Source organism: Sturnira hondurensis, unplaced genomic scaffold (genome assembly GCF_014824575.4).
Source record: "Sturnira hondurensis isolate 20B ecotype Veracruz unplaced genomic scaffold, ASM1482457v3 Scaffold0022910, whole genome shotgun sequence".
Classification (NCBI taxonomy): Eukaryota; Metazoa; Chordata; class Mammalia; order Chiroptera; family Phyllostomidae; genus Sturnira; species Sturnira hondurensis.
In genome coordinates, this window is record NW_028095541.1 from 15,803,223 (window position 1) to 15,822,929 (window position 19,707).

General features: G+C 40.2%; 1 protein-coding gene across 16 annotated transcripts in view; it reads right to left on the bottom strand.

Moving 5' to 3' along the window:
* The window catches only part of KIAA1217 (KIAA1217 ortholog), a 299,231-nt gene that overhangs the window by 107,775 nt on the left and 171,749 nt on the right, over window positions 1-19,707 (bottom strand). The window lies entirely within an intron of this gene.

The following is a 19,707-nucleotide window of genomic DNA, read 5'->3' on the forward strand; positions in this document are numbered from 1 at the left end:
AAAGGCCAAAACCACTCTTGAGGTCTGGGCCCCAACCATGTCTGGGTGAGGCCCCTGCTGATGGTCACTCATGGCCTCACTGCAGTCAAATATCATGGCTTCATTCCCTAAAGAGCCTGGTTTTCATTCCCACATCTGCATTCTGTACATGTGTGCACTTTAAATAGAACTTGTAGGCTCTGAGTGAAAAAAAAAAGGGCCTAAACGAAGGTGACCTCAGGGTCTGGCTGGTACAGCTGCCAGCTGGGTACACCAGTCCAGTTACAGATCATGAAAATCCGGAAAAGACGGGAAAGATGCCTTTATAAACAGAGAATAGACTTTTCACACTTGATTCAGTTTGGTTTCTCAATTCAGGAAAGGTATTTAGAAATGCTTAAACTCAAAAGGAATTCTCTTAATACACAATGGCGTTTTATTGGCACAGTGATGAGAGTCAGCGCGCTCTGGCACACTTCCCCGGCTCCGAGTTCATGCTGCCTGCTCCAGACTCACAGAGGAAGTCTGAAGGGCTTTGGATTATAAACTCGTTCTTTATGAAGGAACGAAGACAGGGAAATGCATTTATGGGATGTCTGCTATGTGTCAGAAACGACATGCATGTATAACACGTCTTCAAAAATGCTGTTAAGTTATAATGTTGATGAGATGCCCTAGGAACTTAACTCTTGTTTATATCAACTAACCTATGGTAAAACTGGTTTCCTTATTTGTCATTCCACTTTGACATGCAGAACCTATAAATGACATTAGGTGAGGATGTCATGTATTTCATTTAATCAGCCCAGTGTGTCTTGCCAGGTCTGTGTTAAGGCCCCATTTCACAGATTGCACCTAACGTTACAGCCACTAAATGGCTTAACTAATTTATGCATTCAGTTCCATCCATCTGCAGAACCAGTTGTCAACAACAATATAAATGGAGTCACTTTAAAATGGAGCTGGAGATGCCAGAGGGACTGCCTTGCAGTCTTACACCTCAAATCCTAGGATATTAAAATGAGATAAAATATTGTACTGGCCAGATAGCTCAATTGGTTAGAGCTTTGTCCTGAGATACGTCAAGGCTGTGGACTTGATCCCAGCCAGGGCACATATAAGAATCAACCAATGAATACATAAGTGGGATACAAAATTCTCTTTGCCTCTCTAAAAATCAGTAAGTTAAAAAAAAAACAGGGCAAAATAACCATTGGACTGGACCTGGGGCAACATCTTGTCCAAGAGCTACTTGCAAAGATACGAAAGCAGTTATTATGACTATTGGACTGACAACTATTGGATTGAAAATTTTAAAAAAATTGTTTAGAATTAACATCACATGTTATCTACACCAAGAGAAATGCCTTTCTTTTATTGATGTTATTATTCCTCTTCCCCTTCTCATAAGTATCCATTACCTTTGCCTCCTAACCAGAACATTATTTGAGCTTTTGCCTAAATTAATGATTCCAGAATAGCTATTCTTATTGATGTCAAGTAAACACTTGTGTGTCTCTCACTTTGAGAGGCCTTTTTATGTTTAGCTTAGGACCATGATCTCTCCCATGAAGCATACAGCCTGAATAAATGTCTGCATTCAGGGACATCCATTTCCTCTAACCTTCCTGTCTGGATGAACTTAGCTGTCCTCACACTTAGCCTGACCATCTGCTTGAAAACGTTGAGACATCATGGGGACAGCCTGGAACAAACATTCCTATCTTTAAGTCAACTGAAGTCAATGCTGACACACAGTTAGAAACCATGCACAAGCTGGGAGAAGTGGGGAAGGCAGAGCTCTGAAGGCAGGAGAGTTGAACCTCACGACGCTTGGAGTCCCTCTGAGCAGCCTGAATGCTCAAAGGTGCTACCACACTAATGGCTCTACAGAGGCAATGTGCATTTTTTACCCAGAACTTCAAAAATTTTTGTAAAACTTCACAGTTTTACAAAAAACGAAGTGTACTTCACAGGTGACCTTTTTATATCACATATCCTCATAATTCTCTGAGCTTCAGAACAGTTCCAGAATGTGGGACATCTTCTGAAATATTCTTTATTTTAATATGACATGCAAAATTTTCACAGTATGACCTTGTTGTGCACTGATTATTTTTATTTCTCCAAAATTCACGTTAAAACTTGAATCCCCAGCCCTGGCTGGTGTGGCTCAGTGACTGGATTGAGTGCTGGTCTGTGAACCTCAGGGTCGCCAGTTTGATTCCCAGTGAGGACATGTGCCTGGGTTGTGGGCCAGGTTACCCACTAGGGGTCGAGCGTTATCCAAACGTTTAACGTTTGGAAATCTCCCCTTCTTGCAGCCATGTTAATCTATGTGTGCTTTGATTAACACATCCCTTCTGGGGATGTGTGCTACAATTTCCAAATGAACTAAATTCCTCATTTTCTGCAAATCCAATGTAAAATTATGTAAATCAATATCTGTATTACAACTATGGCAAATGCCTAATGCCTTAAAAATAAAGAGCTCTTATAACACTTTCTGATGGAAAATGAAAGTTTTCAATTTAATTTAAAAAAACATAAAAATTAAAACAAGATAGGTTTTTACATCTATGAAATTGTCAAATGTTTTTACAATAAAATACCCAGTGCTGATGAGGGTTGAGAAATGAGTTCTCTCACATACCACTGTAATGGGAGGAAATTAATACCATTTCTCCGAAGGGTTATTTGTTAATATGTCAAAAGCTCCCAAAATACACATACACTTTCAGCCAGTAATTTTACTTCTACACAATTATGCACTAAGATGTACTTACTAGGATGCTTAAAGTGTCATTTATAAGAGTAACATGGGTTGTGTTCAATATTAGGAGGTTCATTTAATAAATCAATTCATTTCATAAACCTATTCATTGGAATACCACATTCTTATTAAGAGGAATACTAAAAGAATATGGCAATAAGGTAAAAATGCACATTTTTTGAGTGACAAAGTATGTTATAAAACAAAAAGAAACTAGATTTAAAAGAATTAATCAATCATTTTAATGACAGTGATAAACCCAGGCTTTGTGGGGCCTAAAGCTTATTTGGTTTTGAGGGGCCTCTTTAAAACTCAGAATACAAAGTTAGAAACATAAAATTCAGTATGAAAGTTAATTATTTATTTATAGGGGTCTGAACCTTGGTTTCAGTAAGGGAAATAGTAATACCACTGAAGGGAACCTCCCAAGGCATTTTCCTTAAAAATGCCCTGAAACATCTGTCGACGACCTTTGGAAACATGAATGTTAAAGATGCTGATTTCTGGTGCTGTTATTCTGTTTATCCCAATGGCTCCCGCTGCCCTTTGACACAGATTGCTAGAAACTGTAGCACATAAAGAAATCTGTAACACAAAGTCACCACAGAACTTGCAGCAACAACTGAGTCAATAATTTATTTAGTCTTAAAGGTTACTCAACTATTAAGGGAGAATATATTATAAGAAAATGCTGTGAGAAGCAGTATAGCTTATTGTGCATAAACTACAATTATAATTGAATTCTCTCTTATGCTTAAGGTGAACTGTTGGTTTAATTAAGCATTACAATATGAACTCATCATAAGCTGAATATTAGAAAGGTAGAATTAGAAGACTTCAAATTTAAATGCAACCCCCTAATACAATATTAGTAAAGCAAACCTAGCAATGTATGAAAATACATAAGGAGTTTATCTCAGGAATGCAGGGATGGTTTAACACTAAGAAAGTCTAGTACCAATACATTCTCCAACAACAAAAGAAACTATACAGTAATCTTGATAGTGTCAAATGTTAAGAAAAACACATTAGTGGTGTAGCTCAGTGGATTGAGCTCGGGCCTGCGAACCACATGATTGCGGTTCAATTCCCAGTCAGGAGGGCACGTGCCTGGGTTGCAGGCCAGTTCCCAGCAGGGGACTCACAAGAGGCAACCATACATTGATATTTCTCTCCTTCCCTTCCCCTCTGGAGATAAATAAATAAAATCTTTAAAAAAAAGAATTAAAGAGAACTTTCTTTAACTTGATAAAACAAATCCATCAAAACTCTCAAAAAAGCATAATGTTAAATGATATAACTCAGAATTTTTGCAATTGCTGCATCTGAAATCCTGGCTAGCACAGTTAATACAAGAAAAAGAAATAAAAGGCATATGAATTAGAAGGGATAATCAAAAGATTATTCTCTAATGATATAATAGAGAATCCAAGGAAACCAGCAGACACACTATCAGAACTAATAAGGATTCGATGTGACTGAATGATATAAAACCAATATATAGAATCAACAGCAATCCCAAACACTAGAAAAAAATAGAAAATATAGTTTAATAAAAACATACTTCTTGTAACAACAAATAGCAATTTTGAAAAACAATGGTAAGAGGGAGTACTTGCTTTATCAAATACCAACTCTATTAACATAGTATGGGTTTGGCAAAGGGATAGAACAAATAGACTATGGAACAGAATAGAGAGGCTGGGCAAAAAACACATTTGTTTTTTAATCCAGCTGACAGAAGTGGTGGTACAAATCCTTGGGGAAATGACTGTTCATTCAATAAATAGTGCCAGGAAAAATCCATCTGCAATAAAGAAAAGTAAAAAATATATCCTTTCCTTATGCCATAAGTAAAATCAATTCCTGATGGGCTAAAGACCAATGAAGGTTTAAGAACATAACAAAATGAAACATGATAGTTTCCTAGCATATGAATATAAGGAAAGACTTTTAAGAGAAACAGAAATCATAAACCATAGAGAAAAACACTGCTTAATTATACTGTGTTAAAATGATTGTCTTGTACTGCAAAAGACATTGCAAACAAAGAAGACAAACTACAATGCCAGAGGATACTTAAAGCTCACCCTGCTCTACCAAAGATTAGTATTCAGAAAAATAAAGGACCCTTTATAAACCAACAAGAAAATAGAAAATGGACAATAATGAATAACCAAAAATGGCTATAAATAGGCAACTTATATAGGAAGAAACCCAAGCAGCCAATAAACATTAGAATGCTCAACTTCACTAGTAATTATGGGAATACAAATGGAAGCAATGACATACTATTTCATACCCATCAGGTAGGCAAAAGTCAGTACATCTAATAACCTCAAGTATTGATGTTAGAAAAACAGAGTCTGTTCTTCATTGCTGGCAAGAGTGTAAATTTGCAGTCACTTTAGGACACTTCATAAAGCTGCAGATGTGCGTCTCAGAACCTTCTTTTATATTATCATATTAGCATCCCAGCTACTTCTTTTATACTATGCATCACAGATAAAAATTTCATGTGCAGGCACTTGTCCTGGGATGCTGTTTGAAGCTCCATTTCTCATTGATTTGTTCTCAGTGGCTTACTCACATAATGAAATAGTAAACAGCAGTCCTAATGAATGGAGTAGAACCACATCCACCAACACAGGTATACCTCAAACACTAAAATTGAGTGAACACAGAAAGTTACAAAAGGATATATATGCAATATGATCCCAAAGGATATATATGCGATATGTAAAGTTTTATAACAGAGAAAAAAGCAATATATACTCTTTATGAATATGGCAAATATATTAGAAGCACCAACATTTATTTGCATGACCTCCAACTTCAGCATGTGGTTAGCTCTAGGAAAGAAAGAGGCGGGGAAGGAAAGGAGATGGTTTTTATAACATTTTCTTTAATTTAAAAATGTAAGAGGCTCAAATCACTTATAGAAACATACTTTTCTCTTCAAAATTTGACAACTTACATAGCGCTTGCTAAATGCCAGGTGCAGATCTAAACCCTTTCCAAACATTAACCCACGTTGTCTTCTTTATGAGGTTGCCACTTTAATTATCCCCATTTTTACAGATGCGGAACACTGAGGGAAAGAGAAGTAATTTGTGTGACATACACAGCTAACGATCTTGACCTTTGTGCTATGCTTCCTCTCAGGTGTTTAACAGATGAGAATATTTGTTTAGTTTTGGTAAAATCTATTATATCATTATGTTGTCTGTACTTTTTTTCATTCAAATAAGTAAATAGTAAGCCATTTTTTTAAAATGCCAAAATAATGCTGTCTCTATAGCATCCCCTTCTCCAGAGTACTCAGCTCTGACGCAGGAGCTTAAACCTGGATGTAGTTAGGGGAATTTGAAGGTTTTTCCTTGGCTTTTGATAAAAGAGCGGGTGTAGAAATTCTATAATTCAAAGCAAAGAGTAAAGGCAACAAAAGAAAAGAGGTTTTCTTAAAGATAAGAACAAAGTATAAAAGTACAATGATCAAGGTTCCAGGAAAAAAATTAACTGCCTTTTACGGATATGAAGACTTGCGACTTTTACAGTTTCCAATGCATGTTTTCAAAGAATCAGAAATTGGCTATAAATCAAAGAAAGTCTACAACTACCCCCATTAGGAGATTATATATCCTGCATTCTGTTCAATCACACTGATGATCTAGGCTCAGAGATTATAGACATTAGTAAGAAACCATCTGAGTTAATCTGAAATTTATTTTTTCTCTGCTAAATTATTAGTATTTGCATAATAATAACCAGTAATTATTATGGATGAATGAATACATCTTTAGAAAAGTTTTCAGTGTGAAATGTTAGTTTTTATATAATTATATGACGATTTTATAAAACACAACAAATACAGTGTTATAAATTTTATTGTTCAGAATTTATTTTATTTCCTATTATTATATAGAAATTAGTCTATTTGAAAAGGTATAACCTGTTTGGTCCCCAGGCTGAGAGAAAAAGACATAGGGAGGTGTCCGTAGCATGAACTTCTTTTCTCCTCTGATAAACACACCTCGGGATAACCAAGAATTTCCAGAGGAAACCTTGAGGGTAAATAGGGACACAGATGCTTCTTTGTATTTTTATACGATAAGTTGTGCCAACAACAAAAAAAAAAACAAAAGCCATTCTTGATGATAAACATTGTAAGTGTCAGTAGACCCGTATCTGTGGCATTCCATTTCATAGGACAGAACCTCTCCTTTTTCAGGCTCGTGTTTAAAAGGTCGTACACGTGGGATGCATGAACTCCCAAGAGCCTTGCCCACTGGTGCCTCTTCCCACATCTTGTCCTTTCTAGCCCTCATTCCTGGGGCCACACCTGGCCTCCTGCCTCTGTACCATGCCTTCCATCGGGGCTCTCATCCCCAGCAATTCTAGTCCCTGTCAGTCTGTAACTCTCATGAAACTCATCCACTCTCTAGCATCTCAAGAAAATATTTTGGGGGAAGAATGACCACCAGTCTGCAAACAACTGGTCTAGAGCTTCACCCACTCACATCGTGGGGCCTGAAATGGTGTGCTTCACTTGAAGGGTGATATTCTGGCCATAGGCAGCCATTGAGGGATATTTCAGGAATACTCAAATTTTACTCTTTGCTTCTCTAGTCCCCAAAGGAGAAGCCCATGGAGGGGAACGTGCCCCGGGGGCGGGGGAGGGGGAAGGCATGTGCTGACCAGCAGCTGTTCTTCTTCTGGACTGCTTTTTGTTAGCTTCTTCCTAGGTGTCTGAGGGGGAGGCTCAGAACTTTTTCCAGAGAATGGTGAGAAAGAGGGCGTGGGCTGTTCAGGGAATTCATATCCCACTGGCCTTTAAAAAATAGATTCGCTGTATCTCCTGTGTGACCCAAAAACACGAAGTTCCCTAATCCATCTAATGCAGCACTCATAAGAATGACCAGTTTCTCTTAAGGTCTATGATTTGACTTGATGGACGTGAGGGGCCTTTGAGGGGTGTGCTCAAGAGCCTCTGCCTCAGGCATACACTTTTAGAGGCCCCTGCCCCTGGCAACTGGGGCATGCACCCCAAGTATGGAGGGTGGTCAAGGCCCGGCTGCTTGCAGGGCACGTGGGAGGCACCTGCCCCTGTGGGTGGGCAATCACTTGTGTGCGCAACATGAAGGGAGTGGGAAATAGAATGAAGAGGGGGACCCTTCGTCTCATCATCCAGCACAGAACTCTGTGAGAAGTTCTGAGAACTCTGAAATCAAACCTGGCTTTCTAGGTCATTTTATAAGGCTGTATTTGTCAAGGATGAGGACAGAACATATTTTATCTAACAGTGTGTCAGCTTGATTTATAGCTTTAAAAATATTTAGACAGACAGTAGATGGGCCTCTGTGTTCTTGCCCCAGGCAGGCTTGTGTGAGACTCGGAAAGATGAGGGCCTCCCGACACTGGCCTCAGCCAGGAATAGAACCTTCTTCTTTGCCTCTCGTACTCAAGCTGGTGCGATGTCCACTCTATCAACAAGTGATTTTATGTCTATTTTTGAGCTGTCCTAATGGAGGCCGGTACCTGAGTGTCCACTACTTCTCCAGGGATTTGGTTACTTTATTTTTGGTTCTCCGTTCATGGGAAAGACTGAGTCACGCTGAGCAGCTTTTAGTGTCTCTACATTTTATATACTGGTGAGCTGCTTTTGGTATTAATTTAAACTTTAAGATCTTCCTATGACTAGTACGTGGTAATTATTGTTATTTGTTCATTATCTGATTCCTTGGAGCTTTCAATAGAGCTTTTCTTGGGTCTGTTATGAAAGTTTCCTCCACTGTGGCCAGCCTCAGCTGCCAAGCGGACACTCCTGGGCAAACCCATCCTGACCCCAGCCTGCAGTGGTGACACAGCAGGCGGCAGGGTCAGTCCGTTCTGAAGCCTGACCCTGGCTTCCCGCCTACTGCCCCTCCCTGCATCCTCCCTGCTCCTCTTGTGTCTCTTCTCTGAGTCCCTGGGCCGACGCCAGAGGGTGTGGATCTTCTGGAAGCCTCTTCTCAGCTCCTGCCTTTACCACTCTCTACACCCTGCCCCTGTGGAGAGAACAGGAATGTCCTTTTTACAGTCCTGGCCGGAAGAACAAAGGGGTCCCCATGATAGCTATTGTCTAGGAAGTTCCGGAGAGATGGCAGAACAAAGTGCCCCAGTTCTCTGAGATGGATGCTCAGGACCACAGTTCTGTGTGAGTGGGACAGAGGAGAGAACTGTGGTTGAGAACAATATGGGTCATTTGGTGGCGCCTGTCCTGGTGGGGAAAAGAGACTTTAACAAAGTTTTGTAAGGCTTATCTCATTTTTGTAAAGCATATCCTTGTATGTCATTTCTGGCTTTAAGAACAAGTGCAAAAGGAGAGGGTTGCTGCCAATGGAACTGCGGGTGCGGGAGAGGAGTGAGCGGTCAGACCCACAGCGGTCTCCCCCAGCTGCCCAGCTCCAGCACGCAGGGACTCTGACCAAGGAAAGGCTGACTCTGGGGCTAGACTTGACAGACTGAACTTTCTAATCTGGCCTCAAAAGATCCAGAAAGACTCTTCGTTGGACCTTTACCTCCTGTTCCCCTGTACTTTCTGAAGTGGCATTGAAGAGATACCACATCTGACTACTGCTTCCTCCCCATTTTCCTTTGAAGTTTCAATGCAGCCACTTATGAGTAGCTTCTATTCTCACCTGCAGTATCATGAGGAAGAACAAGTGTCTGAGGGTGGCTACAGCAGCTCTGGGCACGGTGGGTGGGGAGGCACTGCAATGACAAAGTGGCCCTGTTCAGAGTCATGTGCCCAGGTCTCCTCTATCACAGCCTGTAAAAGACAACTCCTGTGTCCGGATTCACCATAAATAACCAACCTTTCTCACTACTTTCAAAGCTAAGAGGCCCATCTAAATGCCTTAAGATCCAAATGACAAGTGTTAAAAATCCTACTGAAGCACCAGGAAAGAAGCACTAAGCACTGTAGTATGTACGCGCTTTGCTAGCTAAGAAATAAATCAAGCAAAGTTGCTGCCTTGGGTGCTCCCATCATCTCGCCCATTGAACAAATTGGGCTGGAAGACACCTGAGAGACAAGACCCAACCCACATTACTATGACTAACAAGCATCTCTGCATCCTCTTGGCTTTATCTGCTATACTATCAGTGCAACTGACAGATACACATTATGCTTCATAACAATCACAATTAAAGGGAGAATATGGAGTATGTTCCTTTTCAACAGCACAAGTAATTCAACCTACATGGTGTACCTATGCAAGTTAAAACAAGGAAAAGCAAAGCAGATTGAACCCTTATTTTGATCCTTAAATGAAAGCTGTAGGAAAAGAAAAATGTTGACAGAACTCTGTCTGTTTTAGATTTACAGAGCAGCAAAACTGCATGCACTTACACAGAATGAGAACAACAAAGATGAATTTCATGCATTCTAGAAATATTTATTGACACCTGAGTGTGCCACACAGCCTTCTAAAGGCTGGGGATACAAAGGGAAGCTCAAAGATCTTTGCTTCTATTGATGTACAATACACAATAGACTCACAGAAAAAAAGTGTAAGAGTGTGCCAAATAATAGGGAGCAAAATAACGCAGGGTGTGGGGGATGAACAGCAGGGGTAGAAATGGGCGGATTGCTATTTTATTTGCAGTGTTTGACGTCCTGCTGATAAGATATTTGAAAGAAGTGTAGGAGCAAGGCTCAAAGACATTTGGGTGAGGACAATCTAGGGAGAGGCAGTGGAGGGTTTTCTTGAGGCAGGAGTATGCCTGTCATGTTCCAGGAACAGCAAAGGGCTAGTGTGTTTGGGTAAAATGGGATTAGGAAGTTAGCAAGTGGTCACACTGTGTAGTTTCTTGTACTCAGAAGGAACTAGGGAGGCAACAAAGAGTGATAAGCAGAGGAGTCACAGATAAGATCTATTTGCCAGAGTTGCTTTGTTAAGAACTGACCATGGAGACAAGGATTAAAATGGGAAGACCATAGAAATTTAAGGCAGTAGTTCAGAAGACAGATTATGGGAGGTTGGACCTGGGCAGGGTGCTGGAGATGATAAGTGGTTAGATTTCTGGATACATTTTGAAAGTAGAGTGAGTAAGGTTTCCTGACAGATGGGATATAAAATGAGATCAAAAGGAGCCAAGAGGAATGGTAGGGTTTCCGCATTAGCAACTGGCAGGATGGGAATGCAATCGACTGACATGGGAAAGACTCCGAGAGGAATAGATTTTGGAGGGGGGAGATTACAAGTACATTTTTGAACCTGTTAAGGCTGAGATATCCCGTAGGTAATCTGTAAACTGTTAATCTGGACTTCAGGGAAGAGATCCCAGCCAGAGGGGTCATCATCATTATTATAGCCTCAATGTTTGTGTCCATCCAAATTCATATTTTGAAGCCCTGACTCCCAGTGTGATGGTATTTGGAGGTGCGGCTTTTGGGAGGTGACTAGATTTAGATGAGGGTTTGGGGGTAGAGCCGCATGGTGAGATTGTTGCCCTTATAAGAAGACACACCAGAGAGCTAGCTTCCTTCCTTCCTTCCTTCTTTCCTTCCTTCCTTCCTTCCTTCCTTCCTTCCTTCCTTCCTTCCTTCCTTCCTTCCTTCGAATACACCAAGGAAAAGCCATGTGAGGACACAGTGAGAAGTTGGCCTTCTGCAAGCCAGGAAGAGAGGCATCACCACAGGGGTATCATGCTAACACCATGATCTTGGACTTCTAGCCTACAGAACTGTAAGGAATTAAATTTCTGTTGTTTAAGCTACCAAGTTTGTGGCATTTTGTTATCACTGTCCACAATAATACAATCATGTGGGTGACATTTGGTACCATGGGACCAAAGCAAATCACCTAGACTTAAGAACAGACGAGGTCTGGGGGCTGAGGCCAATGTTTATGGTGAGAAGAGGAGAAGGAACCAAGAAAGGTGATCAAGAAGGAGCTGTTAGGGTAGTAGGACGAGAACTGAGAGGCAGAGGTGTTCAAGAAGCCAAGAGAAATAAGTGTATTAAGGACAGGAAGTGGTCTGATGAATCAAGTGTTGGCAGATCAAGTGCACTAAGGGCTGATTAACATGCGGAGGTCACTGGTGACCTTGACCAGAGCTGTTTCTATGGAATGGTGGGATTGAAGTTTCAAATGGATCGGTTCAAGAGAAACTATAGGAGACAAACTGGAGACAGTGTCTACAGGCTGTCTTTCAAGTTATTTTGTCCTAATGTGACAGGAGATGGAAGGAGATTTCATAAAATCTGGGAATTGAATAATCCAGTCTCAGAATAGTCCCGAATGACTGCTTAAGATTGACAGGCAAGTCCGATGAGACATCGCTTAAATACCATCAGTAATAACAGAAATGTTTTTATGAACTTCAGATTTCTTTTTTTTGACCAAGCATTACCCTTTGCAACAGCATGGGTGGAACTGGAAAGCATTATGCTGAGTGAAATAAGCCAGGCAGTGAAAGACAAATACCATATGATCTCACCTTTAACAGGAACCTAAACAACAAAACAAACAAGCAAGCAAAATATAACCAAAGACAATGAGATAGAGAACAGGCTGACAATGACCAGAAGGCAGAGGGGAGGGAATTTCAGGGGAAAAGGGGAAGGATTTACAAGAACAAGTATAAAGGACAAATGGACAAAAACTAACATGGATGGAAATGGGAGGGAGGTGGGGAGCTCTGGGTGAGGGGGGGGGCTGGGATGGGAGTAAAAGACAGAAAACTGTACTTGAACAATAAATGAATAAATATAAAAAATCATAGTGGAAAATTATAACAAATGTAAAATTGCACAGGATTTTTCTCAGAATTTTTCAGATACAAACAACTTTCAGTCACAGTGCTATCTGGCAATCCGGCAGGAACTCGTTCCTATGCAGGTATTACTAACCCACCCTCAGCAACAATTCCTTTGAAAGGCATGTTTTGTACACCAAGTGGGGTTACACTCATGATCTTTGTGATATGCTTGGCCAGAAGCAAAAGCATCCATTTTCATTAGCAACTTCCTACTGATAATATCTAGTCTCCAAATTCCAAAGAAAAACTAAAAACTTTTAATGTTCACAGCTAGGTTCAAGGAAACAAACTAGGATCTGTTTAAATGTGAAGTGTGATGCAAATTAAAAAAAATCACAGTGGAGTTTTAATTTTCCATTGTTTCTTTTCTCTCTCCCAGAATATGCTTCTCTTAGCTCATTTAGTGATGCTTGCAAATAAAATGGAAAATGGTGTCCCAATCTAAGAAAATCCTATGTGTGTGCATATATGTACATAATTTTATAGGCATGTGTATATATGTGCACATGTGTGTATGTATGTGTGCATGTGTGTATGTATACGCATGCACACATACATATGCACACACATACTTTCTCAGATAAACCAAGAGAAAGTATTACTGTTGTGAAAGAATTCACTAAACACATCCAAATGAACTTTATCACAATTATAAATTATTTAACCAAGGGTCTTGGGATCATAAGTGCAATAAGGGGGATAAACCAATAAATTTAAAGTTAAAGGTAAAGATTCTATAATAATTCACAACACAAAAACAAATAATGTTAAGGACCTCAGAAACAGTATGCTTTCCTTATGTTACAAAATACTTGCATATTTGTTATAACTTGTCTGTCTTTGTCATTGAGCATTAAGTTAGTACGTGGTTGCACACAGCAGGAAAAATATTAAAATGTATCTATTTGAATGGAAATATACTGATCAATTTGAGAGCAATTACTTTGACAGGGACAGGTTTATTAATCAAAGTGTGGCCCATTTTACCTCAGTAGCTGGAATTTCAGCCTTAACTTAAAATCTGACATGTACATCTTGCTGATATTTTTACTGACTTCAGTTTTATTGATACTGTTTTCAATATGTGGTTCCTCTCTTACACGGTAAATTTAAAAAAAAAAAAAAGAACATAATCGTAAGTCCTGTACATGCCAGAAGACATTTAGAATGCCTCATTCACAAGAAGAGAAAAAGAAAATGTGCACAAAGAACTCAAGAAACCGCTATTTTCAATACCTTGAAAAAAGAGTAGAAGGAAGAGAGATGTGACTTTCGTGCTGAAAAACAAAATTCAAGGTTATCCAATTTCTAATTCCTGTGCCAAAGCTGCTGTTCTACATTTCCTCAGTCAAATCACTTCATTTTTTCAATTTGTTCATCTAAAAGTTCTATACACTATTCCTCAAATACTATTGAATTCCTTTTGGCTACATGACTTTCACTTAATTTAAGGGATGGAGCCTTATGTAAATGCTACGGAACACCTCCAAATGATAAAATCAAAGTCCCCTTTTCAACACAGAAGCACAAGTACATAAGTGTTATTGTAAATCTGGGGTGGTTACTGTTAAATACCCAGGCCTCACTCATCACCTGGGTGGGCAATGCAGGGATCTGAGAGAATACAACAGGATGGTGTGGTCATGGGCTCTATTCAAACTGCCGGAAAAATGTTGTGTAATGCCAGCCAAGTTAACTATTTTTTTCAAAACAGCTCTATTATGATAAAATAATGAACAATAAATTATACACATTTAAATTGCAAATAAATTCTATACTTTAAAACTACACAAATTTGATGAGTTTTATTATAAGCATATACCCATAAAATTATCATCAAAATAAAGATAATGATCTGTTTTCTGCCACTATAGAAACTTGAAAGGGATGTGATTTGTTCTTTATAAGTTTGAGTGCAAGAAATTTTCCCCTCATGAAATCTACTTAATGGGATTTAATAAGTTAGTGTGTATATAAGTGCTTTGGCAATTATAAACCATTTTATCACCTACTCCAGGTCATTAATTGATTAAACACATATTTATTGAGCGTCTACTACATGTAGGCAACAAACTGAGAGCTTGTAAAACAGCAATGAATAAAACAAAATACCTGTTCTCAAGGACCTTTTATGCTAATTGGGGAGAGACAGAGATATGTCAATAAACAAATGAGCATATACTATGTCAGGTGATAATTAGTTTACTATATGGGAATTAAGCAGGTTAGTGTAAGCCTAACAGGAAAGAAAGACATATTTCAGAAAGTATGTCCAGAGAAGTCCATTTCAGGTAAAATGACATTAAAATAAAAACTGATTGCCCTGGCTGGTGTAGCTCAGTGGATTGAGCGCAGGCTCATGAACCAGAGTATCACAGTTCGATTCCCAGACAGGGCACATGCCTGGGTTGCAGGTCAGTTCCCAGCAGGGGACACACGAGAGGCAACCACACATTGATATTTCTCTCTCTCTCTCTCTCTCTCTCTGTCTCTCTCTTTCTCTCCTTGCCTTTGCCTCTAAAGATAAATAAATAAATAAATCTAAAAAAAAACCCTGAATGAAGGAAAAGCTACTCTTCCCACAGATGTCTAGGAAGAGAAATTTTCAGGCAAAGGAAACACAAAGCATAAAGGTTTTGAGGAGCAATAAACTAAGCAGTTAAAGGAACTACCAAGATACCAGTAGCTAGAGCAGAGGGGTGAGGAGAGAGCAACAGGAGCTGAGGCCCGATGGCAGATGGGCTTGTACCTCTGCCTTGTACTTTAAATGAGATGATGGGCCATAAGCATTTGGAGAAGACTGGCGTGAGATGACTTAGGGGCTGAGACAACCGTTCAGGCTGCTCTGTGGAGACTGTTGGTTGGTTGCTAGGGGAGAAGCAGGAGAACAGTTGGGAGGCTATGCAATAGTCTCAGCAAGAGGTGGTGGTGGGTGAGCAGTGGAGGAGGTAAGAAGTGGTCAGGTTCCAGATACATTTTGCAGGAGAGCTGATAGCTTATGATTTATTTTTCCAGAGTGGTTTTCCAAAATGCTCAATAACAGCACTTCATCTTACGTAGTGCTTACTATGGTTCAGGTACTATACCAAACAACTGATATAAATTAACTAACTTAATCCTCAGAACAAAATGAAGGAGGTTCTACTTTTATACCCACTTACAGATGGGGAAATTGAGGCAAAGGGTAGTTAAGTAATTTGACCAACATCACGTAGTGATGGATGATAGAGCTGTGTTCCCATCCATGCAGTCTGGGTTCAAATTCTATGCCTCAACCATACGCTATATGACTTCTCAAGGTTATTGTGTAAGAGAAATAATAACAATTTTGATCCAAGTAAACTTCAACCAATCAAAAATGGAAAAAATGTTCAAGTAATCATTTCATTGTAAACTTAAGAGTGTCAAACAAAAATTTCAGAAAGAACTTTTTAAAAAATATTTTATTAAACCAAATTTCAGTGAAGCCAGTTTTCATACGTCTACTACCTGGCCACTATTCACAACAATGACCGTGTCAATGGTGAGTGCTGTTAAGATCTGCAGTGAAGGTGACTCTCTGGCAAAACACCGACTCCAAAATAGGGCTGGGTATGAATAATTCAGAGCATTATGGCCATGATTGCCTGTCTGTTGGTGAATCCTTCCCTTCTAGCACTTTCCTTATGGTTTTCCTTGTTAAAAGAGTAGCTGTCTTCTCACTATTAAGGGTACAAAATGAATTAATGGTCTCTTATTTTGTTGTCACTAAGAATTTCTAGAAGCTTTAGTCATGACGGCAGCATAGGTAAATGTAGTACTTGCATTCTCCTATAAGCAAATCAAAATTGCACCTAACTACAGCCCTGATCATTGTGGCTCAGTTAGGCATCATCCTGCAAGGTGAAAGGTCACCAGTTCAATTCCCAGTCAGAGCACATGCCTGGGTCATGGGTTCAGTCCCTGGTCCGGGCATGTATAGAAGGCAACTGAATAATGTTTCTCTCCCTCTTTTACTCCCACCCTTCCGCTCTCTGAAAAAAAAAACGCACACACACACACAAAACCCCTAAAACTAAACTACAGAACAATCATCATAGACACAGAACAGCGGGTTCCGCTCCCATTGTGGCAGTTAAAACTTGGGAGGGATATCTTGACTGTGTGAGTTCCCCACGAGGAGTGAAGAGTCCCAGTCCCACACTAGGTGCCCCTGCTCAGGGTTCCAGTGCTAGGAACAGCAGTCCTCATAAATTTTGCCTATGAAAACCAGCAGAGATTTGGGGTAAGATCAAGGGCTACTAGAATCCTAGGCATTTCTCTTAAAGAACCCATACATGGACTTACTCAAACTCACCCATCTGAGCTCCTGCACCTGGGCCTCAGGGATATAAGGAGGAACTGAGTAGTCTGGCATTGAAGTAACAGCTGGCGGAGCATCTTTCACCCAGACAGAAGTGTTGACAGAGGCCACTGGCCCTTTGTGAGCCCTCCCCTCCCCATAGAACCTGGGTATAGCAGGCAGGCACTATATCTGAATCTCCATCAACCTGGCTAACAGTGCTTGTCCTGTTCTGGTGATTCCCTGAGACCCCACTCTACCCAACTTGTGGGCCCACCCAAGCCATTTTAAGGGCTTTTTCTATATAAATGTCCTATCTTGCTACATGCTTTTAACTTTCCTAATATCCCTCAAAAGAGCAGCATCTGGCCTCTGTGTACCCTGTTCCTCTCATTAAGCGGCCCCAGGCCTGGCACAGGTGGCAGCCATTCTCAGTTTGCAGTTTGGCCTCTATCAGGCACTGCCAAACCTGGCACAAGTAGTAGCCATCTGCAGATCACTCTGTAGCTTGTGCTGGGTGGCCCCAGGCAGTGCACAGATGGAGGCTAACCTTGGCTTGCACCTCTTAGGAGGTTCCAGAGCCAGTGTACCTGGTGAACAGCTTCAGATGGTGACAAAGCACCTCCATGAGGACACTCAAAAGCCAGACTCAGAGGGCACCTGAGTCCTGCTGAAGCAAGTCCTGTTCCCTGGGGTTGGTCCCTTGCACAGCTGATCCTCCATGGTTGTGGTGGGCAGTTCTTGTGGCAGATTGGCCTGGGGTAAGTCCCTTCCCTTAATGGGCCAAGAGAAATCAGGGCTCAATTACAACAGGAGGGTGCACACAGCCCACATGGTGGGCCATACCTAAAGTGCTCAGCTCTGGTTACCAGGGAGCTGTACCACTGGGCTCTACAGGACACTTAGCACATAGGCCATACTATCAAGAGAGAGATGTAGCAGCTCTACATAATACACAGAAAAAAGCACAGGGAGGAAGCCAAAATGAGGAGACAATGAAACTTGTCCCAAATGAAAGAACAGAACAATATTCCAGAAAAAGAACTAAACAGAATGAAGATAAACCATCTATTAGATGAAAAATTCAAAACACTGATTTTAAAGATACTCAATGAACTTCAAGAAGAGAAGATGAACTTAGTGAAAACTTCAACAAAGAGATATAGGAAACATAAAAATGAAGATAGTAAACATAAATCATACATCAAAGAAAGAAAACATAAAAAAGAACCAATCGGAAATGAAGAATACATTACAAAAAATAAAGAGGATAGTTTAAGAAGCTTCTGGAACAAGTTCAAGTGCACCAACATTTGCATCATGGGGGTGTGAGAAGAAAAAGAGAGCAAGCAAGAAACTGAAAATCTGTTTGGGAAAATAATAAAAAAAATGTCCTAACCTTTTAAAGGAAATAGATATACAAGCCCAGGAAGTGCAAAGAGCTGTAAACAAGATGAACCCAAAGAGTCCCACGCCAAGACACATTACACTAAAAATGCCAAAGGTTAAAGACAAAGAGAATCATAAAAGCAGCCAGACGAAAGTAGTTGGCTATCTAGAAGGGAGCTCCCATAGACTGTCAGCTGATTTCTCAACGGAAACTTTGCAGGCCAGAAAGATTGGCTAGAAATATTCAAAGTGATGAAAAGTAAGGATCTACAACCAAGATTACTCTACCCAACAAAGGTATCATTTAGAATCAAAGGACAGATAAAGAGCTTCTCAGACAAGAAAAGTCTAAAAGAGTTCATCATCACCAAACTAGTATTATGAGAAAAGTTAAAGGATCTTCTTAAAGAAGAAAAACAAAAGATAAAAATATAAATAAAACAAATAAATACATATCTGACAACAGTAACTTTAAATGCAAATGGGATTAAATGCTTTGATCAAAAGGCACACGGTGGCTGAAGAGATAACAAAACAGAACCCTTACCTACAAGTGCTGGCAAAAGTAGGCTTACAGTTGTGAGTATGCAAAACAGTTTATTCTTGTATTGTTATTTATTAGTTATTGTATTATTTATTTGTATTACAACTATAAAACTACTTTGTCTATTCTTGTATGCTGTCTGCAAGAAGCCACTTCAGATTGACACATACAGACTGAAAGTAAAGAGATGGAGAAAGGTATTTCATGAAAATGGAAACAAAACAATCTATAGTATCAATACTCATACCAGACAAAATAGACTAAAACAAAGGCTATCATAAGAGACAAAGAATTATGCAACAATTTCACTTATGCGTATTCTCTGAAGAAACTCAAAACACTATATTAAAAAGACACATGTTGAGACTTACAGCCAAGGTGGAGGTAAACACACTGTGGCTCCTCCCACAACCAAAATAAGAACAATAATCTAGAAACAAAACAACAACCAGAACTGACAGAAAACTGAACTGTATGAAAGTCAGACAACCAAGAAGATAAAATAGACACATTTATCCAGACTGGTAGGCGGGGTGGGGTTGGGCGGCCAGGCGGAGAGGGGTCACAACACAAAAAGTGGTAGCACCAGGTGCACAAGGCACCCCGGGCTCCCAAGATGGCAGCAGGCAAACAGACCCTGGGCAAGCAGGCAGCGGCTGGCAGACCCCGGGTGCAGGGTGGCAAAAGGCAGACCAAGCGAGGCAATTGTGAAGCGAGGCACTGTGTGCAAGGCAGCTGGCTGATGGGGTGGTCCCACGTTTGAGTGCAGATAAACCAGGTGAAATTGGGGAGTGAGACAGATTACTCAACCCAGAGTCCCAGCTCAAAGAAATAAAGCCTCAAAACACCAATTAAAAACACCTGTGGGGGTTAAGGCACAGGGAGAGACTCTCA